Genomic DNA, 17,936 nt, shown 5'->3' on the forward strand with positions numbered 1-17,936 from the left:
GTGGACGCAGCTGGTGTCATCCTGCAAAGGTGTCCAATCCTGGAGATACACGTCATTCTCAAAACAAGGCTATCAACATTCTGGACATATTTAGAGACATAGAAGACAACTTCAATTTCTCAGTATAGTACCAGAATGGATTTATTTAGGAACTAATTAGGGACTGATGGTTCAATTCCCAAAATTAGCTCTATTTGTTGTTGAGGTGAACAGTCAGATCTAGAGGTCCCAAAACACTTTCAAATCTCTCATTGACTTGTTAACTTGACAGAATGGCTGTAAATGGCACTCAAACACATGAAACACAGTACATATGACTTTTCTGTACATATACTTTGGACACAGCTCTTTATATTTTAAGCCCCCGTTTTGTTCTTTTGATTGTAATTTCTTTTGAACTGGTTTTAATATTGTATGTTGAATTGTTTTCACCTGCCATGGGACCTCACAATAAAAAAAATGTTAGAAACATTTGAGAGGCATTTGAGAGGCATTTGCAATATACAGTTGGCCACATATTATTAAGGTTTTTTTTAAAAAAAATGGCAGATAACTACAATGCGGCCACCGCCCTGTGAAATGTTGATGCTTGCTAGAACTGCAAAGGTGGGTGGTGAAGCTTCTTCAAGCACTTTGCATTTCATTGTGCTAGTAGACAACAAGGTAAAAGTTTTCATTTTAATGTAATACAGCCTTGAAGGTAGTACTGGGGAAATCTGGCTCAGGTTACCTGGTGGCCTGTCTGGAAGAACAATCTATGATAGGTTTCCTCTCTCCACTCCTGCTTGTCTTTCTTTCCTCCTTTATTGGTTTCACCATTTTTCTCAATGAGCCTAAAGCATATTTTCCCAAACTCTTAAAAATCAATAAATATCAGGACACCTCAACTGTCTCACCACATGCCAATCTCTCTACCTCTCTCTTGCACACACACATACATGCACACATGTTGTAAAGAAGCCCATTCAAATCAAGATCCCCTTTTTAAAAGAACCATCACAGTGTGAACTACCTGCATTTTCTTTTTTAGCCCTGCTTTTCTTTCCTGAATGAAACAAGGCATTGTTACTTAGCAGAGCCTTTTCAATTTTGGATCTGCCAAGAACTGAAAGGACAGAGGTGAATAGCGTAGAAATGTAAAAGAGACAATTATACCAAAAAAAGTGCCTTTTGAAGTTTCTTTTCCCCACCTTTTTCTTACATACATATTTTACTGTGGGAAAGGATAACTGTATATAAAAGCAATGGTAAGCGAAGCTCAATTAGGATAAATGAGGATTAGGATAAATATCCTGCTTTTTCACTTTCAGCTGAAAAAGTAGGACATTAATACTGTATAAGAGAACAAGGAGAACCTGCTGGATCCGGCCCATCTAGTCCAGCTTCCTGTTCTCACAGTCGTCAACTAGATGCCTGTGGAAACCCCACAAGAAGGACTTGAGCACAAGAGCACTCTTCCTCCCATATTTCCAGTAACTGTTATTAAGAAGCATTAATGCAACTATGGAAGCCGGGCATAGCCATCATGACTAGTAGCCATTGGCAGCCTTATTTCCATGATATTGACAAGCAGACAGATAGCTGAGAGCATTCAAGGGGCTACCTACATAAGAACATAACAATAATCTTTAAAACCAGAACCTCTGAATGTGGTTGGAGCTCTTTGTTTTTCACTTTACACAACTCCCTGTTCTTCTAGGATGACATGGAGGAACATGTGTATGAACTGGTAGATCCACGTGGAAGCTGTATCTGTGTTTACACAGTCAGAGCCTGGAAAAAGTAGCAGTAGGAACTGAGCAATGCCCACCAGTTGGGATAAATGTGATGTTATAAAGCCTGCTGATGAACTGGTTTTACCTTCAAATAACTGCATATCAAAAACGAACTGCAGCGCCTGCGTTGAGCCTCCAGAAAACTAGATTCTGAAGTTGTGAAGCTTCATAAGAAGTTGGCTACTCTCCTTTCTTTACTGGGGCATCCAAGAAGCTGCTGATAGCTGAGCCCAATGTTACATACTGTACATGTAACAGATGGGCTTCTGTCAACCTGCTTGTAGGTAACAACTCATACTAGATTTATAATGCTGTACTGTACTAAATCGGGTCCTCCCTTAAAGAGGGCACTTATTGCAGTGAGACCTGGACAACCAACACCCTGTGTTGTGGGTGGGTACAATTGGTAAGCCACAACACCCAATTGGTAGGTCCTTCAAAGCTGGGTACAATCTGGCCAACGGGACACAGTTCAAACAGTCTGAGGGACCTATTTATGCCCATGTCTGTGACCCAGAGCTTCCTCTTTCAGCATGTGCATTCGGAACACCTGCCCACCTCTCCCTACTTTTAGGGCTTGTTGCACTTGACCTTGTTATCCTGTCGTGTGTCGTTGGGACAGGGGCATGGCAGGAATTTCCCCTACTTGGCTGTTTTGCTGTTGCCATTTGGGTTTTGCCTGCTGCGTAGCACATCATCACAACTTGTAAGGTATCGGATAGGCTCTGGTTCAGGTGTATGTAGGGTATTCTGTTAAAGGAATCCAGGGACTCGATGGTTTGGTCAACCCCTGTGAGGGCGTTGTGCCTGTGCCTGAGTCCAGGGGGACATTTGGGTGGTGGAGTTAGCCCGTTCCTGGCTTTCCACTTATCCAGGTGTTCACCCTTGGCTGACCTATGCTGGTTCCCTGGGTCAGCGCTACCTGCGTGGCAGGGAGCTAGTTGAACCAGAGCCTATGCAACCAGTCACTTTCTGTAATCAATAATGTTGTGGCCTAAATTCTGCCAAAAACCAAACCAAAATTTTGAGTCAAGTGTGAATTTATTTAGGGGGAGGTTTCTGGGTCTGAACATGCAAGTTGTGTTGTGGTGGTGAAGCACCAGAGCTGCAGTCTAAAGACTCTTTGTAGGGCCATGATGTATTTTCAAGCTCTGCCTACTCAAATCAGCCACTAGGAAAAGCTATAGAGGACTTCCTCTTTTGGTTAAGACTGCATGAACAACAATTTGCACTCTGGTTCCACTGGTTTTTGTTCTGGTTCGTTCCTAGGCTTAAATTGTCGGCTTTGTCTTTAGTGTCTGAATATTTCCATGTTTCAATGGTTCTGACTCCTGTCTGCTCTTGGGCCTGTTGGATCTAACTCCTGGCAAATTCCTGACCTCTGGTTCCTAGCTCCACACCTGTGTCCCAGCCCTGTCATGATGCTAGTTGCACAGTAGAAAGGGGCTTGTTTAAGTAGTAGGCAAAATTTATATTTGAGGGTTGCAAATGGTTATCCTATTTGGTTATATAAGCAGTTGCCAAAGACAGAATGAAAATGGATGTGTAGCATGCTGCTTGTGTAGTCCTTTGAAAACCAAACTTAGTAAAAAGGCGAGTGGATTTTCTATAACCCTCTGGAGAATACTTAATAGATTTTCTCCCCACTTGCAAATAAAAACTGAAGTACAAAGTCTGATCCAAAGTTGGTTAGTGAACTTGCAAGTAACCAGACATCCATGCAATTAATTCGTCCTGATGTCAATTCATCCCAGTGCACATATCTTCCATCATAAAAAATAATAATAACTTGATCTCTTCTTTTTGTCTCCTTGCTTCAGTTCACCAGAAGTTGTGAAGTTAATAATAATTAACAATCAATACCAATCTGGGAGACAGAGTGGAAAAAATAAAACTAAAATTGAGCCATTGTGTGGCATTATCCGTCTGACATGATGATGCATGCTGTATTGAACCATGTAATGGTTCACAACCAATGTAATAGGATGACACTGACAAAATTGTATAGGGAACAGACTTATTGTAATTAAATTGCAGCTTTCAGCATGAATATCATCCATCTAATACACAGCCCACAAAGTGAATGGAAGCATGCAAACATGATTGTAGTGTTTACAACAAACTAATCAAGGCTTCAGGCTCCCTGTTAGCAGTAATATATCTCATTGTACAAGTCAGCAGCAACTTCCTGCAGTGTTCTGCATTCTGACTGCAGATGTATGGGAAGCCAATCTAAATAAGTGCAACTCACATCAAGTAGCCACAAATAATTCAGAAGGAAATTGAAATTGCATTCATATTATTTTAACAATTGTAATTTACTTTTTTAAAAATACACACCAGGGCTTTAACATCAGTCCCTCATTGTTTGTGTATGTGTTTGGGCAGGGAGACCTATGGGAATACAGAAATACAAAGGATGGAAAAGAAGGGAACATCATTTGTTTATGCAAATTGGATCCGGCAGTAGAACTCCATTCATTTTAGAGTGTGATGCTTACATTCTTCGGGTCTGCTTCCAGTAAGAAAAACAGTAAGAATACTTGTATTAGATTACTGTAATAGCATCAGAAGAGGTACATGTTTTCCCAACTGCAATTTCCCCTTCATTCAGTGGGGCTTTCTCTCAGGTAAGTGTGTACAGGGCTGACACCTCCTATTACACTGGGCGAACTGTAACAAAGACCATGCCTGATTTTAAAAGCAGGATGGTTCATGCATGCACATTTATTTCTTGCCTATAGGCCCCCTAGCATGGGAGGAGGAAAAGGGGACACTTTATCTAGCCCTGGGCATCTAGTCCTTGACATGGGCAGTAAGTCCATAACCAAAATAAAAAGAAAATAAGGCTATATTGTTGTACATCTTGCTTGAGGATATTTGCACAGACGTAACCCCTTGTATTTATGTAGGGTGCCCAGATCATGTAGGAAAATGTGGGACTTGCTGGTAACAATGAGAAACAGTGCTAGAACATTAGATATGCTAGCCTATGCCTTCCAAGAAGAAAGTTGTATAGGAAACTCTAGTAGGTTGAGAAACAGAGGGAAGTGTGCGACCTTATATGACATGCCTTCCTGAGAACTTCTTTGAATTCTTTAATGCTTGATGACATTTTCTATGCACAGGGAAGAGGTACGAGTGGGTTATGGCAGCAGACTATTAGCAGGAAGGACAAGGATAATAATCAACAGGGGTGCCAAGATCTCAGGAACCTTTTTGCGGATGAAATTTAAAGGCTTCAGAATATGAGAGAGTAAATGGATGCTATTTCCAAAGTACATGTAAGAACTGGCATGAGATCCCAGGAACAGGGAACAAGATCTAATAGGCATTTGCCTATGGTCTCAATAGATAAAACAGTTGAGGGAGTTGGGTAATGTTTAGCCTGGAAAAAAGGAAAGTGAGAGGAGATATGATAGTAACCTTCAAATATCTAAAGGGCTGTCAAATAGGAAAAAAGAGCAATCTTGTTTTTTCCAGCTCTAGAGGCTAGGACAAGAACCAATGGATGCAAGATACGAGAAAGGAGATTCTGACTAAGCATCAGGAAGATCTTTCTATGGTAAGAGCTGTTTGATAGTGGAATGGACACCCTCAGAAGGTGGTGGACTCTCCTTCATTGGAGGTTTTTAAGCAGAGGTTGGATGGCCATCTGTCAGGGATGCTTTAGTTGAGATTCTGCCTGGCAGGGGGTCGGGCAAGATGACTCTTGGGGTACCTTCCAGCTATACAATTCTATGATTCTAATTTGTATGCATATATACCATTGTGCAATGCCTTCTTGTAAGTAGAAATTGAGCAGCCAGGAGCTTAGATAAGGATGTTTAAAGAAGCATAAACAAATAGGTTTAAAGAAGGACAGTACTGAATCTTTCTGTTTTTAAATAAAGACCATTATTGGGGTGTTCTAAGTTTGTACTGGACCCACTAACATGATGCTTGAGAACTGCAAGATTGGGTTTGGAGGAGAGTTTAGGTCAATCTCTATCTTAAGTGAATTGACACAATTCACACCTCCTGGACCAACACACAGATTGGTAAGTAATTTTCCTTTGGATTTTGCAATTCTTTTAATTTTGCAATACAGTTCTCAGCCCAAAAAGCACCAGAATGAATGAAAACAACTATTACAGGACAGAAATATGTACACTGAGATAAAAATACAGATTCAAATACAGATTTACTATAAATATGTACTCAAATGTGTGTGTGTGTTTTGCTCAGATTTGGAAACCAACAATTCACAGATTAATGTGGAAGTGGGATGCAAACAATTTACGAGTGAACACATGTGAACTGGCATGGACCAGAAATAGACTGATCCACCCATCCCTATAGAACATTTGACTTAGCTCTGTACATTAAGCAGTGCCATTGAAGGAAGTTCCAGAGAGTGCTCATTCACATGTGCAAGTTGCAGCAGACATGCATGCCATGAACTGGGCCAAAATGCATCAAGGACTTGCATATGCAGCAGAAGGTTTGGGAACGCAGGTAGCAAAAAGAACAGCTCAGTAAACAAGACAACTGGAACAATGCCATTTCAGCAATCTCCCCCCACCCACCCACATTATCTGTGAATGTTGAGAGTAGTATTAGAAGCCAGCAACTCTCTGCAGTTGTTAATACAATTAACACCTCAAATTGCAACCACACATTCAAAATGGCAGTAAGGTGGTTCAGCAGCTTTATTTATCTCAGCAAATTTTTAACACATTAAGCCCAACAGATACATACAATACTTCTATTATAGCAGAGAGTAATTCTGTTTAATAGATTTCCCATCTTCTCGATCCTGGCCAGGTAATTTAGTTTATGCTAGTTCACATTTGAGTTAATGTTTTCTTCACCACAAGTGGGGCCTGCAACAAAATGGTGCAGTGTGGAATTCTCCTGTTCAGGAATCCAGCCAGCCATGTCCTTTTCCCCGGGATACTCCATTCCATCCTTCCTGCATTCCACTCTTCAATCCCTGTTCCTGACCAAGAGTCATTCTGCATCTCATGCCTCCTGAATATTCTCACTTATGCCAAAGTTGTTTTTAGGGTTTTCTTCTACTTAGGGTTTTCCCTTTTTCCTCCCCCCCCCCTTGTTTCTTTTTTGTACTATGGCAAATCTTTGGGTGCCCTCAAGCCTGTGAATGCTACCCTAATGTGCATGGATGGTGCTGTTTTGGCTACATAAGGACTGACAATTGGACAGTGGTTTTGCTGTTAGTATATGCAATCCCTGTACTGAGTAACAACAGGAATGGAGTGAACAGCTGGCAGCTTAAAAGGCAAGGTGCTGTCTTTATGTGATCTTGATCTGTGGCATGCCACATAAAGCTTTGCTATGTCAATGCCTCAGTGATCTATTTGCAGTGCTGCTGCATTGGAACAACCAAGGTGCTTGACCTCAAATCCTTGGATATCCCACTGCAATCCAAGAGTACCACCGGAACTACAGCTGAAGGACCCTAGTGAGCAATCGCCACTGCCGTCATCTCTGTTTGCCCCCTACATTTCACAGCCAAAGGATCCCACCGGAATTAGCACATTGATTTATTGAAAACAAACATATTGATTTTGCATTACGCTTCTCCCAGCTGCCGCTTTCCACTTCCTATTTGTTTTTTTTTCTTTGCTCTTGTTCAGAAGAATATTTCATATTCATAACCCATCTCTCGGGGTGCTCTTCAAAGTTATAGTCTGCATGTCAGTTGCTTTTAGCTTCCCTTTCCAGCATGGGACGAGACTTATAGGCCTCTGATGATGTCCGCAACATATTCTCCCATGACTGAGCCAGCTAGATAAACAGGGTCAATGAGGGAGGGGAGAGAGAGAAAAGGGAGAGACAAACGAGCCAAGATCTTAAGAGCTTCTTGGTCAAAAATAAAATCTCCAATGAACATTTGAGGCAGCTCTGCTGATGAGTCACTCCACGATAATGGCTGTCTTGACTGAAATGGGTCATGTCACAGATTGCAGACAACATGATGCTAACTAATAATAATGAGGAGGAGGAAGAATAAGGAGGTGGAAAATTGCCATCAGGTTACTGTGACACAAACGAAACTCTTGAAAATAATGTTTCAAATGTGATTTTGATTACATGTGCTGCAAAGTGGACTGCAACTGTGCATATAATAATCAAAGGAATGCATAGCCATATGTGGGGTGCTGATAATGCCAAGGTTGCAGGTTTAATCCCCGTATGGGGCAGCTGCATAATCCTGCATTGCGGAGGCCTGGACTAGATGATCCTCAGGGTCCCTTCCAACTATGATTCTATGAAAACAAAAATCCTGTACGGTTCTTCATACCATTTTAATAGCCTTCAACTCAGCAGTATCTTCAATGTGCCATTGAGCTCTTAGATAGCCCAGTACTGGTTTATTGCTGCTTTATCTGGGCATAGGAGGACTTCCAGTAATGGTTGAGGTTAGCGTGCAATCTAGAGAAAGTCAGAATGTGCACAACGCTGGCATTCTAGGGGGAAAGGATAGAGAAATAGCAATGTACAGAGACCACCCATATGGCATAAAATAAAATAAAAATATTCTCCCTTCCAGTCGATGTGCAGGCAACATGCCAGTTCACTACGAAAATAAAGAAAAATATGAGAGGCTTAAGTTCTCTTCCCTTATCTCTGTCCAGCTCTACCATGCCAGATCATATGCAACACTGCTCAAACCACCAATCTTCTGGTTAACAAGCAGATGTACTGACCCATTGCTCCAAGATTTGCCTTGCATTGCAAGGAATGTTCCATGGTAACCCCTGCTGAGTTGATACTGGAAAAGTAGATGGATTGGACACACAGTTATTCAGCAAAGCAAAGTGCTTCTCATCACAGAGGTTCCCCATCATGAAAAGTAGCCATTAATAAACCCATTTTCCACATATCTGTCCATTTTTTCAAACAGCCATCTGCATTGCTATTTTAAACAGAAAGCACATATCCTAATGCAAGCTGGTTTTACACACGCACACATACAGCTGGTTCAGAACATTTATGTAAATGGTCCTTGTTGCAACTTCGTAGTCTGTTTTTGGGCAAGACATTCACAGCCACAGTGACATTCATCGTGCAAACAACAACAAAAACATGCAAACCACAAGGTCGAAGCAAGTTATTCAGAGCAATACCGTGCAGCAAGTGCATCTGATCAAAGTTATATTCCCCAGTTTTCTACTTAAGAATCCTAATTGTTTCAAGCTGAGATAGTTATTCTGCGTTTTGTTTGTTACTGTGTTTGTTTCACAACTGAAGTTAAGATACAAGATCATAATTACCAGTACTTTGAATATAAACAAAACACTGTGAAATTATCCAGCTTTATGAAGGGGGGAGGAACCCCAAGTTCAGAAAGTAGAAATAAGATCTTGGTGGACAGTGAACCTATTTGAAAGCCCGAGATGCTGTCAAAGCCCAACTGTGTGCAGAAATTGGATTATACCTTGTGATAGCAAAAACAAACGCAAACCTGAAACAAGGCAAATTCTTTCAGAAAAAGTAAGAAGGTACACTGAGCTGTGACATGGGTTAAGTTCATAAATCCTTGGTTCAGAATATGAACTTTGGGTCCCCCACTTGAGGGTTCCCTACACTAATTTAGGCTTTAATCTGAGAGATAACTTCTCCTGCAAGCAGTATTCTCTAACACAATGCATTTTATATGCCATTTTCATGAATATATGTATTTTAATGTGCACTTTCCCCTAATATATATGTCTACATTATTTGGCTGCAAACTGCATCACAAAATTCAGAGAAGTGCAAATTCTAAAAGTGTGCTTTGGTTCACATATAGTTTCAGATAGTGCAAATCAGGTAGGTTCACATTAAAATCCTACCCAAATCAAATTTCTCCTCCTCCTTAATCCTGTCATAGCAAGAATGAAGAATTATTTATTGTAGTCAGAATGTGCAGCCTCTAGAAATACAAATGCTGTGCACTTTAGACATTTATCAGCAAAAGGTTGAGGTCAAACCTGGATTTCCCCTCCCCATACATAGAAACGAGGGGCCTTTGCATTCAATGCAGACCCTGAGCAGTTAGGTAACACAACTTTTTGTCAACTTTCAGGAGGTTGAACCCTTCGCAGGAAAGGTGTTTCATTAACTAGGGTCTGGAGAAAAGGCCACCTTCCCCCCCCCCCCCCCACTGCGCTGCCTATGGATATTCAAAAAGTCTTTCATTGCGGGAAATCATGAAGAGCACATTCTACAACTGTAAGCAAACACAAGCCAGTTTGTGATGAGTGTTAGAATAAAACCTTTGCTAATGTTTTTTAAAAGTCTTCATGTAATAGCCATGATGCTGCTGAAGCTCTGTGGCATGGTAAAGAACCCAAACAAAAGGCATTCTTGGATCCAAAAGGTAAAGAAAGAAGATATTAATGGAGTGCACACAGTCATTTTTAACCACATATCTGGAGGAACTCTTCTTCTTCTTCTTCTTCTTCTTCTTCTTCTTCTTCTTCTTCTTCTGCGATCACTCATAGCCAAATAAGAATCTCTTCTACAAACACAGTCTTAACAGTGTGTCCGTAAGTGACTGTGGAGGCCAATTCTGGATCCACACATCCTTCTACAGTGGGGACATAGGTTTCTGGCTTGGAGTTGATCACGGTGATGGCTTGCCAAACGTGCCTTCCTCTTAGCATGTTTCTTCCTTTCATCCTGAGTTTGAGCATCTTCAAAGACCATGACACCCTTTGTAAATTGGAACTCTCTTTCTCATATTTTTTTCCAATGAGCTTGTGAAGTTGTTGTGTAAGTTCAGTTCCATCCACTTTGAATACTCCGGCAGGTATCCCATCAGTATACCTGCATTGAATTATAATCTTGATAGCCATCATGGAACATATTAATCGGTGATCTGTCCAGCCGTCATCAACACTCGTCATAGCTCTGGTAAGGAGCACATCATGGCAATCTTCAGCTCAGACAATTACATAGAGATGTCAGTGGTGCGACCAAGGGTGCCTCCATGATGTTTCTTATTTAATTTTTTGTCGAAAGGGGTTGTTGGTAATAACAAGGTTGTGTGCTTCACATATATTCAAAAGTAAGATTCGTTCTGGTTGCTGTTGCCAATTCCTTCTTTCTCAATAGTCCCAGACCACAGATCAAATCTCGCCCAACTCTTGCATTAAAATCACCCTGGAGGATAATTTTATCCTCCTTAGGCGTCTCTGATAGGATGGCATCTAGCTGAGAATATAAAATTTTTCTTTAATGTCTTCATTGGTATCCAGTGTTGGTGAATAAGCACTTAGAATAGTAGCCTGTTGGTTTTTGGTGAGTTTTATTTGAAGGGTTGAAAATCACTCATTAATGCTGGTAGGTACTTCTGACAAGAGCTTCACAAGATAATTTTTGATAGCAAAGCCTACTCCATGTATTTGATGTTCTTGATCAGGTAGACTTTTCCAGAAGAATGTGTAACCTCCTTTTTCTTCCTGCAGTTGTCCCTCTCCTGCTCTTTGAGTTTCTTGAAGCACTGCAATATCAATGTTCAAACTCTCTTGCAATGATGGCAATCCTGTGTTTGGGATACTTATTATCGGTGTTATCCAACAAAATCTGTGTATTCCATGTTCCAAAGTTCAATTTTCTTTTACGACCACTGGGTGGTGACCCCACTGGGCACGGTAATCCAGTCAGGGAAAAAGGGAGGCAGACTATGTTTAGGGCACCTTTTCTAGCCTCTCCCCCTATTTGGGGTGAGCATAGTGGATCCTAAATAGGACTTCTCAGTCATGGATACAGTTGTTGAGCTACTCAACGGCCTCATTCCTTGAGTCAGAACGACTGAATCTGTATCCGCCAACCATGTGCCAGTTCATGACTAAGGGCTTCCAGATTTCACAGGCCTGCCCCCTTTACCATTCGCCAATCACCATGAGACTTTTTGGGGTTAGGTTTGGGATGGGTTTTTGGAATATGTCTGTGTGTGAATTTGTTTTATGTGTGTAGATCAGTGAACGCTGACCAACGCACAGTCTTCGCAGTAAGGCTCTATTACGATGGCATGAGTATCACAACGACCGGTAGATTCTTATCTGTTGCAGCCTTCACCTGCCTTCATAGCCGTTGTAACATACCGCTTGTTACCTTCTGCCTGTTGTGCTGTTGAGGACTTCTTGGATCATTTTTTGTCTTTCTCCTCCCCTTTGACCTTACTGCCTTGGGTGACCCTGCTGGGACTACGAGATTCCTGACGGCTTCACTTACAAGGGTCATAGGAATGTGCAAGCCTACTCACCATGACAAGGTGATGATCCAGCAAGTGAGAGGAGCTATTAGATTTGCAGGAAAAACACTCGGAGATTTAATACTTTGGCTAAATAGACCAGAGTGAAACTTTAGCAAACATACCGGAAGAAACAATGTGTGGTACTCAATACCAGCCATACTCCAGAGTAGAGCCATTGAAATGGATATGATTAATTTTGGTCATATCTACTTTGAGTAGGACTTAGTCGAATGCAACCTTCTAGTAAGGGGATGAAAAAAAATCATTTTATTCTGCTCTCTCTTTGTTTTTAATTGGATGCAGTTTTTATCTATATCATTTTAACTGGGGTAGTTGCTTATGTTATAATCCACTCTCAGATCAGCTGATGAAGGGTGGGTTACAGATATGTTAAATAAATAAATATGATCCGTTTAATTTTTTTACCATACTTGGGGCCCTTATCTCTTAGAAATGGGATTGCTGGTGGTGAACCAAGAGAGTTGAGCAGAGGGACACTTCCAACCTATTCCACTTCCCTACCAGTTTAGTGTTGGATTGCTCTCCCAGATGGTTATTATGTATTTTGTACAAATCCAAGGAAAAACGGGCCCTTCCAGACATCTTTTTAAATTGCTCGTGATGCCACTTTCAATACACTTTGCCCCAGCAAAGCTTTTGGGACTTCCAATCAGTGCATATCTCGTAACTTCCTACTTAAATCCCATAAACTTTAATTCTGTAAATGTTCTGGTTATTTTTGCCCTGCTGTTGCTGCACTACAGCCCCTCCAGACAGCAATAATGTGGTAGCACTGGAGAAGCACCTCAGAACAAACTAAAGCAAATAAATCTACCAGTAATGTACTATTATTGCTTCAAGATCACGTTGCAGAACACACCCACAATAAAACACTGGTCTGGGCAAATGCAACACTCAGCTTTCTCTTTATATCATACACGACAATGTTTTAGGGTTGTTGTTGTATGACAGATAACAGAGAGTTTACCCATTCGATATAATTGCAAGATGAAAGTGCTGCCCATTAGTGGCCCATTTGCAATGCTGTAACATTGTTAATTGTGTGTGTGAAAGAGACACACACACAGAGAGAGAGACAGAGTATTCCAGCTTTTATCTCTCTCTCCCCCCCCCCCTTCAGAACGAAGCCTAAATCTTATTTTACTGTTACAGCCACAACATGCTTCTATGACAAGGGAACTGTCAAATTCTGGCACAATGGGAAAGCTTTTAATTAAACAGAAAATGGGTTTAGAACATTTCAGTGACATGGAACAATACATCTGACTCTTCAGTTTGATACATTTCCTAAGGATTATGAGTTCCCTGTTCTGTAGCACATGAGTTCCTGATATCGTCAACATTCTTGTTTCCTTATTGATCTTCAAGAGAGTCCCTGGTAAGCAAATGTGTGCATGCCTGTGTTTTTTCCCTTTGCTAGAAGAAATATCTATGTCACTAGAGGGCAGCCATCATCTGTTGGAGAGCGAGACGAGCTCTCAACGGAAGCAGAGGCCTGACTTCAGATACAGAGGGTGTGATTCTGGATCAGTGGACTGTGTCTCAGCTGTACTAATTTTCAACAGAAGTGATTATCAACATTTCAAGTTTGTGCCTAGGGATCATCAATATAGCCGGCTTAAAAAAAACCCCGCACAGAGACAGAATACAGGAAGAAAAACAAAAGCTTTTCTTTTCCAACTGCTACACAGCACTCAAAGTCAACTATTTGGGCTGCATGGATCTCTTTAAGATTAAATTAATGTTGCCTGTCCTCATCACTTTTCCAATTCTGCTTGTTTCTTTTTGGTATGCAAAACAACAACACACTAATGATCTTCCTGTAAGACTTTTGCTGCCAATTTAATTGAAATATACATGGCAAGTAAGATCACAAATGTTATGCTCTGATATGACACTCTCTTTAGCTTTAGATATGTCCTTTTTTGTCATACTGTGGAGCTGGTCAAACTAATATGCTGAGTAAGACTACAGCTTTGCATCACATATGGACTGCGATTTTATGAAATGATATGATTCAATGTGAAAGCTCACTAGCATGAAAAAAGTGTGCATATTGTACTTCTACTACTCTGGAAGTCTTGTAAAAAAACTATTTAGCTCAGACATGGAAGTGTTAGCATAATCTATCACTGTGTCTCTTTTCCACAGTAAAAGCTTTAAAACAGATGAACTGCAGAATTATATCCTGGAAAGGAGAGAGGAGGTTGGACATAATATTTAGCAGCATAATATTTATGCGAGGATATTGACAAAAAACTTATAGTGTGGTTTGCAGATTAAACATATTTGGGAGCCCAGAATATAATCTGGCACAGATCCCTTATTTCCTTTCTAGTTATGTTCTGCAATAATGTTGAGACAGTTGCTGGATCATAGACTTGGATTATCCGTCCAACATTGATTCCAACTTAATTTAGCTTTTGAACCTGAGACAGAATTGCCGGGTGACATGCATGTGATCTCATTTAAAATTAAACTGTGGCACATCTGCGAAAGGAAACAGTTTCATAAAACACAAAAGAAGGTCCCAAATATATTTGACATAATGACAGGTTTAAAAAGCACAGGGTGTGAGAACAGATAAAAAACAAAGGAACCCGCACATGTTTAATGAAAGCTTATACTTGACAGATCTATATATTTTTTTTTAGAACAATTCTGTACTTTTCTGTACCATTTGACAGGATGATAATGCTGCTTTGCTATCACAACAAGATATTATCTCCATTTCAGGCACATAGTAGGCATGTGCCCATGTGTGACATACTGTAACTTCTAAATCCATCCGTCATTCCACATAGACCCTCTCAGGTGTTAAGGTCACCAGAAGGGGGGCGCTCAGAAGTTTGGGGGTAGGCAGCCGGGGAGAGGGCCTTCTTTGCAGTAGCCCTAAGTCATGGAATTCATTCTCCACACAGGGGCATCTGGCACCAACATTGTGTAGTTCATGTTGTATGTTGAAGACATATCTCTTTATCCTGGCCTTTGACAACTTTTTTTTACAACCCACCATATTCTTTAACTGGCATTTCTTTTAAAATGCTTTTAATATTGTAATTTTTTTCATTGCTGTTATCTGCCTTGAGACCTTATGGTGAGGGGTGGGTAAGAAATGATGGTGATGATGATAACAATAATAATAATGCCTAGGTTTGGCTCCCTGGTCTAAGTAATTCAACTGCCACAGAAAGTTCTAGATAGACTCCTGTTCCAGCACCTGACCATCAGCCCAGCTCAGCTAATATCCACCAGAATTATTGTAGTTGGCTGGGTATAGGGGGGTTTCTTTCCCACAGCTGAATACCCAATATAAATATCACTTCTTATTTCCACTAACAAACTAGAAAACCAAATGAATATCATTAAGTAGCCTGGATTAGAAAGCTGAGATTTGTCTAAAACAAAACCTCATCAACTGCCTCCTCTTGTTTTTATTAAGACAAAATGTCCAATGCTGTGTGCTGGAATACAGCACTGCTATTCTTGGATGAGGAACCAGAGCTGAGATGTCCAAATATCTTGAGGCAATAGACATGTCAGATTTGTATACATTTGTCCAGTGACATGTTTTCAGGACTGATTTCTGTACTTAAGAATTTGGGGGGGGGGAGTGAAAGAAGCTGGTGGTGGTTTTATTTCTTCTCTGTGGCACAACAGTTGAACTTTTCTATTCAATTGGTATACAGTGTATGCTCAAATGATTCACACTCCAAAGGGAACTGTATGGACAAGATGCTGGAGCCCCTTGACACTTTCTGATGGCATCCACCTTCAGCGATAACAGGGGATACCTGACAGGAATTAACCTGAGCCTCTCTGAACTCAGGGATTGCCTATAGTTTTCCTGTGAGAAACAAGTTTTCATGTGGGGATTTAACGAAAAGGAAAAGAGAGGCAAACTGTGGTCCAACAGGAATTATGTGAGCACCCTGGACACTCTGTATAACCTTTCATCCTATCCCCCCTAGACTGATAGCAAACAGCTATTCTTTTGTAATCCACATCTCTCTTGGCTCCCACACTCCTTTTGTAATAGTTCTTCTGCAGATAAAAGTTATGATGTGAGTTCTCCCTAATATATTCATCTACAGACACATAGCGGGAAATGTGAACCTTTCACAGAAGCCAAAAATACATATAATAATGTACAGTAAGCATCATTGTCACAAGTCCAAGAATCAATTCATCAACAAACCATAGTGAGAACAAGTTCCAGTTTCTAGTTCTATGGCCTGTTCAGCAATCCTTTGCTGAAGCTAATTTTTTACTGCTGTGTCACACTGTTGGCTCATGTTAAGCTTGTGGTCCACTAAGACCCCTAGATTCTTTTCACATGTACTACTGGCAAACCAGGTGTGACCCATCTTATATTTGTGCAGCTGGCTATTCTTTCCCAGGTGCAAAACCTGACATTTGTCCAACGGAAATGCATTCTGTTAGTTTTGGCCCAGTTCTCCAATCGGTTAAGGTCATACTGAATCCCAATTCTGTCTTCTGTTTGTCATCCTTGTTTGCTAAGACAAAACAAAGAGAAACATGGCAATCAGTTGAAACCAAATAGTGTAGTGTCACCTAGTACTTTGTTGATCCATTAGAAATTTTTTTTGAAGTCCATAGTTTTGTAATACCTTTGCTAGAACCAACAAAAAAGTTCCCAAAATGTCTTTGTTCATAGCAATATGGACTAAGATATCCACTTAAAAGGAGATGAATACCTATTTATTCCTGAACCTAAAGAGTTAAGCAAGCTACTGTGGGCAGTGGCAAATAATGGTTTAAAGTGCATTATTTTGTGGGGGAGTAATAATAATGATAAATTCAAATAATGAAACTTCTTCCCAAAATTGTGTTTCAGGACCTAGTCAACGAACACCTGATAAAGACTTTGCTAGTGATGGAAGGAGTATTTACATCCTAGAATGTAAACTAGTCTATTAATCTCTAAAAAAAACACCCTGATGGCGATCCAGGAAAATACAGAAATAACTAACAGAAAGTTAAGAGAAGTAAGCAAAAAAAGCCACTTCCCACCATAAAAAAGCTAGAAGTATTTCTAATCATTCGATGATTGATTTTACTGACAGAAATGTAAAGGAAAATATACTATGTTCTTTTCCTCTTGTGTTAAGGAACTAAGCTCCCACACATCTCCAATTTAACAATAATCAAAACATTTCCTTCTTCTGAAATTTAAAATAGCAAGGTGGCCTGGGGAATTAGGCCAGATCTTCAAATCAATTGTTTCTTACCCAGGAAAATCGTACTGACCTTGTTAAAAGATGTGGCAGACAGACAAAAGACTTCGCTAACATTTCACTGCTGTGATAGAAATCCTGGGTGTTATCCAGCCCAAAGTTAAGCACTTTTGAGCCCCATTCATTTCATCAATGGGGAAATTAGCACATGCTTAAATCTCGCCTACCATAATCAGTACTACTGAAATTGTTTCTTAGTTGCACAGTATTCAATGCAGCAAAATTGAGATGACCGTTAAACTGTCTTTCTGTCGCCTTCATTTCGATTCCCTATTGCAAGAGTGTCCATTTTGATATTTTAAATTTGTAAAGGTTGCTTTGGCTAATGCTCTCACTCTCTGATGATATCAACTTGAAGAATGGTGGTACGGGGGCAGGGAGCTTTGAGGAGCACAATACAACTGGGAGAGATTTCATTTGAAACATCCAGACAGACCAGGAAATACCTAAATGTACCCTGCAATAAAAGATTGTGAGGGTGTATGCCACTTCTATTAGCATTTACAGTGTATTTAATCCTGCCCTCAATTTTCTCGATTCAAATAATCTAGAAGGAGGGGAAGTAGTGTATTGCACTGTGTTTCCATGAGGTCATTTTCAGTACACATTTGCCCTGGGAGGGGTTGCAGTAGG

This window comes from Podarcis pityusensis (genome assembly GCF_964106645.2).
Source record: "Podarcis pityusensis genome assembly, chromosome: 6".
Lineage (NCBI taxonomy): Eukaryota > Metazoa > Chordata > Lepidosauria > Squamata > Lacertidae > Podarcis > Podarcis pityusensis.